This window comes from Frankliniella occidentalis, unplaced genomic scaffold (assembly GCF_000697945.3).
Source record: "Frankliniella occidentalis isolate FOCC.00 unplaced genomic scaffold, Focc_3.1 Scaffold1389, whole genome shotgun sequence".
NCBI lineage: Eukaryota > Metazoa > Arthropoda > Insecta > Thysanoptera > Thripidae > Frankliniella > Frankliniella occidentalis.
Window position 1 is genome coordinate 9,168 of NW_026268491.1, and position 4,729 is coordinate 13,896.

Below are 4,729 nucleotides of genomic sequence, written 5' to 3' on the forward strand. Positions count from 1 at the left end.
CCCCCCCCTTCCCCTTTCCTACCGCTGCTTACGCCTCTGCTGCTTTCTGATTCCGCTTTCCTTCTACAAAACCTCTACACACGCTCAGTCCGCGGGCCGCTTGTTGTAAGGCGATGCCGTGCGAAGTCCTTCTACATCCGGTGCTCCCAGGCGCGTAAGGGAGGGAGGGGGATCGATTCCACCGCCGGTCGCAACGAGATGCTATCTGTTGTTTTTTTTTCCTTTCCCGACCGTCTGATTCAGTTTGTAAATATAAACAGAAATTAAATTAAGGAGCCCAGCCGACCACAACGTGTTCGACACAGAGCAGCTAGCGCTACCCCGGGCGCGCCAAAGCCCTCGGGCCGGGGGTATCCGCGTGGCGTAGCGGCGTAGCGTAGCGGTGCCGCCCGGCCGCCAGACACTCTCTCACGTCGAATAAGTTGCCTGCCTATCGGGCGGGTCCCCACGAGGAGCCTATAGGGGCCTGCACTGCAAACTGACAGTAGCGAGGGGAACGGGTTCGGCATCACAGCTGCCTGAGCTGAGTAAGTTGCATATCAGGGAAGGGCCAGAATATTGAACATATTACTCGTCCAATAAACACCTATTTTTTTATACAGGAAAACGCTCTTGAGTTTATTAAACATATCGACAGTTTGAACAGGACAGATTTGTTTCTTGGGGCGTTTTGCAATCTGCATTAATCACAGTGGAGAAGTGACGGGTTGGGGGGAGGGCTGCAGGTCGGTACTTATAAACTGTCCGGGCTCCGCTCTTCTGATGGCGGTAAAACTTTAAAGTTATTCTCGTGAGATCCGCCAAGGGGTCATCGGCATTACTATGTGCAGCAGAGTGAGGGGAGAGGCGGAGAAGGAGCAGGGGGAGGGAGATGGTGCTATCGACGTATCGTCGATATGCGATATACGATACAGTGCCATCCCGCGCGGGGCCCGCGGGTCGCTCAGGTCCCGCGCTGTACGGGGCCGTCCGTATGCAGGCCGGGCTCGACCTCGGCCCCGACCCGATACGCGAGAGGACGACAACTTGCGATCGTTCCTCGAGGGAAAAAGTACACTACAAGTAAAGGAGTGACCAAATACGATCCGAATAGAGCGGTATTGTTAATTCAATTTGATGACTCTTGGGCTTGGGGGAGCGATATTAATTACATCGCTCGTTTGGAGTAACTTTCGCGACATTTTTGGTTACGAATAAGACTCATTTCGAGTCATTTTCGCAAACGTCGCTCGTTTAGAGTCGTTTCTGCGACATTTTCTGTTTCAAAGCAGGACTCTTGTCGAGTCATTTCGCAAAAATCACTCTAACAGAGCGATGAAGCCTATACGTCGCTCTATTCGGGAAAGAAAGGGCGTTTTACAGTGTATGCAGCGAGCAGGTGTATGTGTCAGGTTGCCAAACGCCGGATGGGCTCAAGTGAATAGGCAATCTGCTTTAGGGATCGCCTAAAAGCTAAGTCCGTTTTTAGCAGATGATACACGTTTTCTCAAATTCATTCGGCAAATTTACGGCAGCTCAGCGCCTGCGAGACCACTGGTAGGCCACTCCGCAGTCCTTGCCGGCATTGTGAGTATGGTGTTGCCTACCTACCAGGCGCCATGAGAGCTTGCACATCCTGAACGTGGCAAGTTCGTGACGGCGAATGACGGACTTGCTTTTTGGAAGATCTTAATGCAGGTTGCCTATTCGCTGTCGTAGGATGGCTCTATTGAAACACCTTTCGTGGGACACTTCCGTGTGAAAAACTACCGTGTGGGACACATCCGTGTGGGACACTTCCGAGTGGGACACTTTCGTGTATTCCCTCCTCGGCGGTGGGCCGCACTAAATTTCGGGGTTTTTAATTTTCATCCGAGGCATTTGAAAATTAGAGTAAGTCCCCCCCCCCCCAGCAGCCCTATCTCTGCCGAACGGAGTTGCCTTTCGCAGCGAAGCGTAGCTGCTGACAATTTCGCTTGGTCTATAGGACGTCATCATACTTTTAACGCATTCCTTTCGTTTAAACACCCAACTCCCAAGAGTGCTTTCGATTGTTGAGTTTTTCCAAGTGTGTTCGTCTCTACGGCGGCGATTTTGCGCGTGCTGCGAATAAAGAAGAAAAGGGGCAGGCCGGCTGGCGCCCTGGCCGCTCCAGCCCGGAGCCTCCCAGCGGAGCTGCGCGGCACGATCGCGCCCGTAGCACCGCACTTTAGTGGCGTACATGCGTAAACCATTGGGGGGTTTGAGTATACGGCCGGGCCCGTCAGACGTTGGGGTAAGAGAAGAAAAATACGTCAACTCCATCTGTTTCTCGGAGAGTTACGTTCGCGGCGGGCATTCTCGCGTGGCTTTATGCTGCGGGCAGGAATGCAGCCGGTGCAATGGAATTTCTAGGAACCTTAATGGCACGCCCTTCTCTGCCCGTCGCGGTCCCGGTAGCCCGGGCGGCCGGTACACCGCGCACCTGGACGGCCTGGGCCGCTCCGCCCCGCAGGTAGGCAGCCCATCGAGCGTGCCCCGTGGCTACGCCGGCTACCCCGGCTACGCCGATGGCCCGGGTGATGGTCATGGGCAGCGCCATACCAAGGCAGAGCGCCAAGGCAGAGCAGAGCGACCTGGGGTCGGGGCTGCGCGGGCACCAAACGCCGCCCTATCCGGCGGGGCTGCAGCTGCACTGCGCCGCCATGAGGCCTCGCACGTAGATACAATAGGCCGATCGACCACTCTGCCCGGCCATAAGCCCCCCCATCACCACCATTAGGGTGCAGGATGCAGCACAGCGCTTGCTGGAATGGTGGACGACGCGGTCCGAAGCGCCTCAGGGGCAACGTAGGCCACCCGCCCAGAAGCGGTGCGGCGGAGCTGCCTATCCGCTGTTGTTCAGGCGCTCCAAGCTGACCCAGTGCGTCCTGCAGCGGGAGGGCGTCCAGGCCAGGGGAGGTAGTCTGTTGCCAACGTGGCAAAAAAGGGTCTACGGCAAGGATTAGATTCACGGTATCGAATAAGATGCTTGAATTCGCTCCGTAAAAACACTAAAGCTCAATGAGTCTATGAAATTAGGGAGAGGGGGGGAGGGGAATTAGCCCGTGTATCGGTCCCTTCCAGGCCGCGGACAGCCTGGCTCGCGACCCGCACACGCAGCCCGACAGCCCCTGTACTGCCGTCCTCCCGTTGGACCCCACGCCACGCCGTATCAAGGCGCGCCACGCTCGTGGAGCGCCTCCTGGCGGCCGGCACGCGAGGAGAGGAGGCTGGACGCCGTCAGCTAAGCGCCGCCGGGGGCAGGGCCCGGGCGGGGCAGTGCAGGGCGCGGCGGGGCGGGGCCAGCCTGGGGCCGGGCGGGCGCTGCACGTGCGCACGTCGTCTGGTATGTGTGCCGAGCAGGCCGAGCAGGCGAAGCGGGCCGCGGAGCAGGCCCCCCGCTGACCACCGCCCTGGCCACCTGGTCACAGCGGCAGCAGCAGCGGCAGCGTGACCCGGGCGCGGTCACAACAAAACGCTGTTGACCCCGGGCGCTATTACATGGCAGCCGTTGTGCCCCGCTGCCCCCGGTGCCTGTCGCTACACACTAGTCAGTCGGGAGCACACAAGTTACGGCCACACTTACGCGGCTGCTGCTGTTGCTGCTTAGAAACGAGCCCAAGTTCTACGAATAAGGGTTGCTGCTATCGCCGTACGGAGATGGCACCAAACACGGTAGGCTTTACAAATAATGGGGGGAATTACAATAAATTCTATCTATCTATGGTCTTGCGCAACAGGCTTCGCGATATCTCATGACGCACTGCTCCGCTGTGACGCCCCAGGTGCAAATATGGTACACTGGAAACCCATCAGTGTACTTACTATAGTACACACCTACAAATCTGAACTGACTGAGCATGGTACATTCTTCCTTGTGTGTACGTTACCTAGATAAAGCACACACTTCTTTGTGTGTACTGTGGCAAGTATACTCTTCCCTGTATGTGCTATAGCAAGTACAAACTTGTAGGTGTGTGCTTGCAAGTTGCTTCTAAGTGTACTAAGTAAGTACACTGTCACTGGGTTTGCAGTGTAGGCCTGCAGCGCTGACACCCGAGAGAAGTCACTATGGGTAAATACAGTTGTGGGACGTCCTCCCGGTTGAACTACGTACATCGCGAACTTTTAGCTGCATAGCTTCAAAAGTTAGTTATCCATATATAGCTATTTGTTTTAGCTGCCCAGGTAATCCTCTTTGTAGGCCTACCCGAGGGCATGCGGACTGGATGGCTAGGGTATAGGCTTCGCTATCGCTCGGCCACCAAAGTCTCTCGAATTTTATAGGGGACGGGACGGGCTGCGGCCACGGAGGCGGCGGAGGCCCCTATCGGAGAGGAATCCTTGTCTTGCCCAAGCTCGTCCTGCTGCGGTACGACCGCGCCGCGCCGCTCTGCGTGCCCCCGGCGTGCCCCTGGCCTGAGGTAGGTCGCGGCCGCGGTGGGGAGGCAGGAGGCGTTGGCGGCGCGTCAGGCGGCATAAAGTCTGTATTTTGATGCTCTGCGGTTGGCTCGTGAGTCATTCCACTTTAGTTGCGTCCAAATTACATTCCCTCTCCCGGCTCGCTACCACTGCCCCCCCCCCCCTCTCTCCTCCCCAGTCTACTTTTTCTTCCAGGTTTCGTCTCTCCGTTCCCTGGAATATTATACTCTACATACGGCCTGCGCGTGATGGTCTCGGACGTGAGAGACTTCTGCAGGCGGCGTTTCCGGCGAAGTAAACGAGGGGA